This window comes from Hippocampus guttulatus, chromosome 6 (assembly GCF_054856545.1).
Source record: "Hippocampus guttulatus isolate MCC_2025c chromosome 6, RoL_Hgut_1.0, whole genome shotgun sequence".
Classification (NCBI taxonomy): Eukaryota; Metazoa; Chordata; class Actinopteri; order Syngnathiformes; family Syngnathidae; genus Hippocampus; species Hippocampus guttulatus.
In genome coordinates, this window is record NC_141266.1 from 17,692,261 (window position 1) to 17,701,568 (window position 9,308).

At 38.5% G+C, this 9,308-nt stretch overlaps 1 protein-coding gene across 4 annotated transcripts in view; it reads right to left on the reverse strand.

Moving 5' to 3' along the window:
• LOC147203867 (uncharacterized) overlaps nt 1–2,198 on the reverse strand; it is a 28,961-nt gene extending 26,763 nt beyond the window's left edge. Inside the window, exon 1 of one of the 4 annotated variants that reach the window (XR_015101112.1) lies at nt 1,224–2,196. The gene's annotated coding sequence lies outside the window, so the exon portion shown is untranslated. Of the gene's footprint in view, nt 1–1,040 lie in introns of all 4 variants that reach the window. The other 3 variants (XM_086112821.1, XM_086112822.1, XM_086112824.1) reach the window with 3 other exon arrangements.
• Nucleotides 2,199–9,308: the final 7,110 nt, after the last annotated feature.

Genomic DNA, 9,308 nt, shown 5'->3' on the forward strand with positions numbered 1-9,308 from the left:
AACATTAATGATCTCCAATTAATTGCTTAAAAAATTTTAATCCGACTACAGAAGGGTTTTGGTTCTGAATGTAGGCTGCTGTTCAGTGCAGGGGCAGACCTATTCTAATGGTATGCAGGACCGTGTCCACCCCAATATCTTGAAAAATTCCAATCTATTTTGCCTTATCGCATTATATAAACAGCATTTTTGAAAGAAATGCAATATGGAAACATACAATTGCTTGATGAACTAATTTTGGCATGCTGAATAAATTCAAGTCGAAAAGCTTTGGCCCTTGCATCCTTTGATTTTTCTGCATGTGGTTCGGGGAGATACACAGTTATTCTCTTTGTTTTATGTTTAGTTTGACAGTAAACTTAAAATTTAAGTGCCATTAAATAGATTGAAGTCTTTTTGGGGAATTGTTCATTATCTGCCAAATGGCTGCTTGTTGTGAAGCAAGTTGAGTCAAGTTGTTCCATTTGAGTCTCTTAAGTCAAAGCAAATAAATCATTCAAACAGCTCATCAAAGTGGGATCAGTGCCATCGTAACAATTTATTTTACGTATTTTTCTGAGTACAGATAAAATGCATGCCGACAGTATTGTACTGGTATCGCCTTTGACGCATCTTTACTAAAAACTAACCTGGGACCTGTTTTAGTTCCCGAGCCTCAGTTTCAAAACCCCGAACACCACACAGAGCCAATCTATCAACCACTCTATCAACGAAGGTACCATCCTCTACTTATAGTCGAAATGTGACACGCACAATGGTGTGTCCTTGTGAGTGTGTCAGGCGTACATTGTGTACCCAGATGGCAGCTGCGTAGGCTCGCTGACATTTCCACTGGAGCTACTTCCAGTATAGGCAGCGGGGGTGTTGCCGCACTATCCTGTCAGTGTCACAAGAGAGCGTCCACGCACAAAAATCACAACACATCACGCCTGACTGGCACTTAACAACAACACACACACACACGTGTAGTTTTAATGCCAACACTGCACACACACGCACATTCGCACACGCACACGGAAGTGAGAGCTGAAATGCGCCACCTTGTTGTTTTTCTCCCCTCCTCTCACTGGCGGGAAAAGACATCAGCGTGCACACGCAGGACACACTCGGCAACAAGGGATAAAATTAGCGCAAAGTGTACACTAGCAACGCTGCGTGGCGCTAACAGGCCCACGCATCTTAGCCGTGACAATCCGGAATCAAAAGCTACGCAGGCTACTTACCTACCAGCCCCTAAAAAGGAGCGAGCGCGTCCCGGAGCAAACTGCGTTGAAGACGCGGGAGGTGAAGGTGGTGCTGTCCAGATCCTTTCCCGCCTCCGTCTTACCGTGCAATGCCGCTACCTCCGCCCACCCGTGTGACGATTCACTGCTCTCCTTGCGTGAATGACGTGGCGTGGATCAGACGAGTAAAAAGGTTATAAAAACACAGCACCAGCGGAGCGAGCTTTAGTACATTGGCGGGAGTGTTTTCATAATCGTACAGTAGGTAGTTCTCAGTTCGCCGTTAGGGGGCGCGCTAGTTGCTCTCAGCTCTAATACTGTGGTCTTATTTTTTCTTAGTCATTTCCCGTGCTGACAAAGTTGCGTCGTTTCCCGCCAGTCGGGATGAGTCGCGTTGTGTCCCATAGGCCGTGAACGCCTCACCACCTTGTACATGTGTCAGAGAGGAGGGGGTGGGTGATTGTGGCCGTGGGGGGAAGCGGTGAACATAGCATTGCCCTTCATAACAGACGGACAAGGAGGAAGAGTGTTATTAAACGTGAGCTCACTGGTGGCCAAACCGTTGACCTTTAAGGGGCACATTCGATTTTTAAAATGGACAGATTAGCTCTATTATAAATATTGTTTGAATCCATATGTATGGAAAATGTGTAAATAAACCATATAAATACGTGTGAAATGTATTTGATTTTTTCCCCTACTGTCTGTTTATTTTTTTATAATGAATGTAATTATATCCAACCCATGTAAAGTAAAAAAAAACCCAAAAAGTTAAATGTGAATACCACAGTGGGTCCCCCTCCTCCCCTCAAACTTTACATTTTTAAATCAATTATCTTGAAAACTACTCAGTCGAGCTCAATAAAATTTAACAGTTTAGTTGTTGAATATATTAGTTTTTTGGCGGACTGAATTCATAAGTCCAAATTTGTTTGCCAGTTGGTGAAGTTTTTCCAAAGGTTGCATTAAAGGCACACTGCACAGTCTTGGGTGACTGTGTGCGAGCATGTTCCGGGACACAAAATGACTTCTCTTTGGGACTTGAAAAGCATGGCTCAACCTGAAAATAAAACAAAAATAAATCATTAAATATAAAATCTTGCTTTGTTTCTATACATTCTGCAAACATTTGAGATTATGACAACAAGAATTGACAAAATTATTGGCCTGCTAAATGTTTGCCCATGATATTTGGGACCCCCTTATCAACCAAGTATTTACAGATGGAGTTTGCAGGTTTAGCCTCACTTCACCGATATCCACCCTGTGCGACAAAAGCCCCTCCCTGCCTGCCGTGCACGAGCCTGCTTCTCAGTTATGGCCGTTTATAAAAACATGCAATTGAAAAAGTGTACAGCTGTGACAACTAGCCGTACAGCACCCTGTATACTTCCAACAAAATACTAGGCCAGCATTAGCGCTGTAAATAAGTCGATGGTAGCCATGTTATATTTGTACAGTAGCATGAGTGACTTATTCATGACAGAGTGTTACTATAATACTAAATTTATCAGTTTTAAAGTTTGTTTTTTGGAATGGATATTTGATTAAAAATCAAAAAGAGGTGATAATGTTTCAGGTCAAGAAGAACTGTAGCTAATTCTGCTTTGGTTCTGAATCCTGTTCAGTTGCTTGAGCTCCCTTCACAGCTATTTTTTTTTCTCCAACAAACAAGGGATGGGCTTTCTTTTTCAGAGGTGGACATTCCAAAATAACAATTCACGACAATATGCCAGAGAGTGCACAGCAAATGATTGATAGCTTGTCAGTCGTGTCTTCTGTCTTTGATAGGTTGATCTGACTTGGGCGCGGTGATTTCTCGCCTTTTAATTCCAAAACTGAATAATAACACATTTAAATTAACCAATTTTAGGGGGGAAATTGAAATGAATAAGTGAGGGTGGAGGACTTACATGCGTACAGGTTTACCTAGTAATCAGAAGACCAGAGTAATGATTAGTGTAGAAATGAGGTAAAGAAACAGACCTGACCATGTTGAAACAGGTGGAAGAAAGTGCCATGTGCATTAAGTGACATAAGAGTCTGCTAGGATGTAGAAAAAGGTTTGTACCGACAGCGATGAGGTCAGCCATGATGTACAGCTTCGTGACAGTGGCACTGAAGAGACTACAGAAGGTAGCGCTGGAGGTGGCGGAAATGAAGATTTTGAGATTCTCTTTTGGAGTGACTCACAGTTAGACAGGATTAGAAATGAGCTCATCGGATGGTGAGAGAGTGAGTACTATTTATTTGAAGAGGATGATGACGATGGAGCTGCCAGGCGAGAGAGTTTGAGGAGAGAGAAAGCAAAGAGAAGGTTGAAACAGTAGATGAAGCAAGGGAAGTCATGAGGGCAGTTGAGAAGATGAAAAAGGATGACATGCTGTGGCAAGTCGAATGAGGAATTAGAATAACAATAGTCATGATAATCTAAACGCTTGGTAGGCCTTATTAGAGTTGGCTGTATGTGGTCCGTGGCGAACATTTTACTCACACAAAATGGCGACAATTTGACTAAACCTGGGGTTGCAGGAGTGATTTTGTTTGTGAATCGACCCAAAAAAGTGTCAGTTTGGTTGAGAACAGTTGATATGCGTTATTTGTTTTAGTAACAACAATATTGATAAAATAGCTCACAATTCTGAGGTGCTAGATGTAAATCTATGCTGCAGCCATTCTGTGTGGCGCTTACATGTTCTCCTTTTGCGTGTGTGCGTTTTCTGCGGGTACTGTATTGTGGTCATAATTCAACAGATAAACACGGTGTAGCGGTTAGCACGTCTGCCTCCCACTGGAGATGTCCTAAATAGATCATCTTTTTCGGGGTCTGTTGATGTCATAAAACTGTTACTTACTGTACAAACACATTTTAAGGAAGTAACTTGACTATTATGCAAGTGTAACACTATATTGACCACTGTTATTATTCTAAACAAATAAGACTCTCAGTCTCAACTTTAATGACAAAGGCGTAATGTTAAGGGTGGTCCTATTTTGTGTCGCAAGAAACAGTCAATCCTTCCCTACTCATGCTGAGGTCTCACCTGATGTCTCATATGTTCCAAGTTCTGTGCCACTATGTGATGTATTTACATTAATATTTTGGTCAAATTCTGAATTGAAGAAGCCCAACGGTAAAGCAAAACCCAAATCATCAGTTTAACTAGTGATATGCACCAATTTTACCTCAGGGATCAATAAGACTATCTCATTGTGAGTAATATGATGCAATTATTGTTTATAATCATAAAAGTAAGTAATCCGAACCGAAAGCCCAGAGCAGACAATGCAGGACATTATCGCTCAACTGTTATCACTGATGGTGAGATTGTGGTCTTGTGGGAAGATATGTATTAATTTGATGACTGCAAAAGATGCCGACTCGAGGCTCTGGTATCTGGGGCAGTTTTCCCTGCTTGGCCTGGTTGGTAATCAAGTTTTGCATACAGGATTAACTAACGCTTCAGGAGGCCCCGGAGCAACATTTTTTGAGCAACATTTTTTTTAATGCTTTATCTTCATCCAGCGCCTCGCCTCCCACCTTTTGTGTGCTTGCTACACTTTAAGTTTGAGTACACTGACCCCAAAACATAGCCCTGTTCAATTCCAGGTTTTTGTGATTAAAAAAAAGACCAATATAAATCATATTGGAGAAAAAAACCCACTGTTAATGTGACCTGTAACCTGCACAAGACAATTGCAAAAAATATATTTTTAAAGGGAAGTACAGTAACAAAAAATGTAGCAAATGTGGCACAAGTGAGCCCAAACGGAAAAGCCAATTTGAACTTCTGAAATTTACATTGGGTCCGCATAGACACTTGTGTCCTGAGGCCATTTAAAATAAGTTAAAATGTGATTCTGAACACAGTTGTTTATATTTATTGCCCCTCTCAAAAAACGGTTTTCTTCAACTGAGTTGTACAGGTTAAATATACCATATATGGTGGAACAAGTTTTGAAATCTTTTATTTTGGCCTTTTTTTTCCCCCTAAAACAAAAACCTAGGATTTGAACTTGGGTGTGGAGACTTTTCGCATCTACTTTATATACCGGTACTATAAGAGCTTCCAATGATAGATTTCTACATCAATGGAGGCCCCAAAAAGATTGCAAACAAGTTTCCAACATCCTTTTCATTCCTTCATGGGTTAACAAGCTGCCTGCAAGCAGAAAAGCCATGTTGGACCATGCTGTATTATACTGTATATTTCACCGCAGGAAGCCATGTGACACCAAAACGCAAAGTACAGAGGAAAGAGAGCAATTAACAAGGACAGACAGACCTATTATGACTTGTAAAAGTGTAAGAATTTGGGAAGAAAGCCAGAGAAGGGTAGTTTCTTGCAGCAACATGATGAGTAGATTATGAAGCCTACAGTATATGGGCAATATGACCAGCCGTCAGCGACTGGTTTCAAGTCCAATCCTGCAGGTTTAGGCATTTGAAGGGCATATGGATGAATGATAGTGAAGACAATTTTAAATGTTCGTCATATAAGGTTCCTGCCCTGCGAATTTAATTCATTGTAGATTGTGGAACTACCTGTTTTTGCTGTTTTTGCAGTTTTTCATCATTATTTTGATAGAAAAGCTAAGTCAACAACTCACATAACAGAAATAAGACTAAGAACCCAACGCTCCACCGACGCCTTTAAGCAAGACCTAGAAAAACAAACCTGGACCGAGGTCTACTCAAACGAAGACCCAAATACAGCGTTTGAAGTATTTCAGTCTACCATAATCTCTTTATATGATAAACATTTTCCATTAACTAAAGTCTCCAAAAAGTATAAAGACCCAAGTAAGCCATGGATAACGAAAGGCATAGAAAATGCATGTAAAAAGAAAAACAATTTATATAAATTGTTTTTAAAATTGAGAACTGAAGAAGCAGAAAAAATATATAAGACCTATAAAAATAAACTAGTAAATATTATAAGAACCAGTAAAAGAGATCATTATCATGCACTATTAGAGCAGAATAAAAGTAACACACAAGAAATATGGAAGATACTTAACCAAGTAATCAGAAATAGTCCTAAAAAAATGTATTATCCAGAGTATTTTATCAAAGGCAAAAATACTATTTTGGAAAAAACTGCAGAAATAGCAACTGAATTTAATGAGTATTTTGTCAACATCGGCAGTAACCTAGCAAAACAAATTCCTGATCCAACAAACTTGTTTGAAATAGATAGATATGTAGAAAAAAACTCCTCCACGATGTTCCTTACTGCTGTAAAACAAGAAGAAGTATCAAATATTATAAAAACTTTTAAAAATAAAAAGTCAACTGATTGCTTTAATATTGACATGACAATAATAAAGCAGATTATAGAATATGTAGTGCGACCTTTCACGCACATATGCAACCTGTCATTCAAAGCTGGTATCTTTCCATCAAAAATGAAAATTGCTAAAGTTATTCCAATCTATAAAAGTGGAGAAAGACATCGGTTTACAAATTATAGACCAATATCACTACTACCACAATTTTCAAAAATATTAGAAAAACTATTTTCTCGCAGACTTGATAGCTTTATACAAAAGCATGCGCTGTTAAGTGAGAATCAATATGGCTTCAGGGAAAAACGGACCACCTCAATGGCAGTTATGGAGTTTGTGGAAGCAATAGCCACTAATATAGACAACAAAGAATTTACTGTTGGGGTTTTCCTAGATCTAAAAAAAGCTTTTGACACAATAGATCACAGTATATTATTGAAAAAACTAGAAAGATATGGCATTAGAGGTGTAGCTTATAAATGGATAAAAAGTTATTTAGAAAACAGATATCAGTACGTGCAACTCAACAATAAAAAAACGAATCAACTAAAAATCACTCACGGAGTTCCTCAGGGGTCAGTGCTTGGTCCAAAACTATTCATCTTATATATAAATGATATCTGCAAGGTCTCAAAACAATTTAAATGTGTCCTATTTGCTGATGATACAACTTTCTACTGTTCTGGAATAAATCTGAAACAGCTCCTGACAACCGTAGAAAACGAATTAAACAAATTAAAAAACTGGTTCGACAGAAATAAATTGTCACTTAACCTGAAAAAATCGAAGTTAATTGTTTTTGGCACAAGACCAATCAAACACCAAGCTAAAATTATGGTAAACTCAATTGAGATAGAAAGAGCGTATGAAACCAAGTTTCTCGGATTAGTAATAGACTCAAAACTATGTTGGAAGCCACATATCGATAACGTAAAAAGAAAAATAGCCAAAACCGTAGGGATCCTCTACAAAACCAAGGAAGTGCTAAATAAGAGATCTTTGTACACATTATACACTTCATTATTATTACCATATATGACCTACTGTGTGGAAATATGGGGAAATGCCTGCAAAACAAACACACTCCCTATTCTCAACCTACAAAAAAAAGCAATTCAAATTATTAATAGATCAAAATATACGGAACCCACAAATCCACTATTTATCAAATTAAATACGATGAAATTTTATGACCTGGTTGACTTTAAAACCGCCCAATTAATGTACAAAGCACACAATAACCTGCTCTGCCAAAACATTCAGAAGTTTTTCGAAATTCGAGAAAGCAGCTATGATTTAAGAGGTACCAACTTATTCAAAAAACTCAAAACAAGAACAAACATCAAGCAAAGAAGTGTATCTATCAAAGGTGTTAATCTGTGGAATAATCTCGAAACGGACCTGAAAATGAGTAAATCGCTTGCTGAGTTCAAAAACAAATTCAAAAAAATAGTACAAACAACCTACATCAATCAGAGTTAAAATGATAAATTCAAAACATTAAATATAATGATAAATCAGAACTAAGTTGATAAATAGAGAAAGGTATATAAATATCCATTATGAATACAAGAGAAAATTGACACAAGAGTGTCAGGGTGTGGAAGTATATAATCCCGATACAAACCAAAAGTTGTAAAAATATCACGGTTAAGGGTAAAGTATGAGCCTTAATGGAGACTTCTTTCTTCTTACTTTTTTCTTTTCTGATTGATATAAAAATGATTTATTAGATACAATCACATAACGGGGTAGGACTAGATAAGTTTTTTACTTCTTCCTACTCCCTTGAACATAATAACTGTGTTGTATGTGTTGTTGTATGAACTCCAAATCGAGTAGTAGGGTCAGACTATGAAATGTTCTTGTGAACTAGTCCTGTTATGAAACAGTGGGGCTACTTGAACACAATAACCGCGCCAACATTTAGTTTCTTAGCCAATGACGTGATCCACTGAAGTGCAAAAGAACCTCTTTGAGGGTGGGAGGGTATATGTGTGTGGCAATGTAATGAACAGCACTGCTCCATTAATCAGTGCACTTCGGTGGCTTGGTGATGAAAGCTGACATCACGAGTGAAGAGGATATCATTAAATTGACAAGTGGAGGCTTCAAGTAACAGTGCAGGTAGCACTCACTTGATTACTCTTGAGAAGTTGTTGGGAGGGTGGGGGCTGGTGCTTGGGTTTGGCATGTGCCATTGGACCATATAAGTATTTTCATTTTCTTGGGTGCTTGCTTCTCCTGCTTCAGCTTGGAGTGTAGGAATGAGCAGCTGGCCGTAGCAGGAGAAAAGGTGAGAATTGGCTCATTGCATAAAGCAGTTACCCCAAAAACGAGCCAATTTTAGCACGGCAAGAAACATACTGTAGAAATGTGTATTTCTTTATCCTTGGGGTGTTTTAAGAAAGCAAACTACAGACTTGTCATTACATAAAGACCGCTGGGAATAGTAAAAATAACTAAATAGATTATGCCTCCGTTAAATAAAGATAATTTATTGATTTGTTAGGAACCCCGCCCTGAGGCACTGCTCGTCTTCCTGGGGTCCTCTTAAAACAACAGTACATTAGATAGCTAGACAAGTGATTCTCAAAGTGTGGTACAAGTAATAAAGTAATTCTCTTCTTCTTATATCTTCATATAGAAATCCAAATAAAAATATATTTGCACTCCAGTACTATTTGAGAAAAGTCTTGAATCGCTGAGTAAAGAGTCATTAACTCCATTTTACGGTTGTTTTGCCTGATGCGATCTGATTGGCGGTCATGTGGACGTCACTTCCTGTCAGCGAGG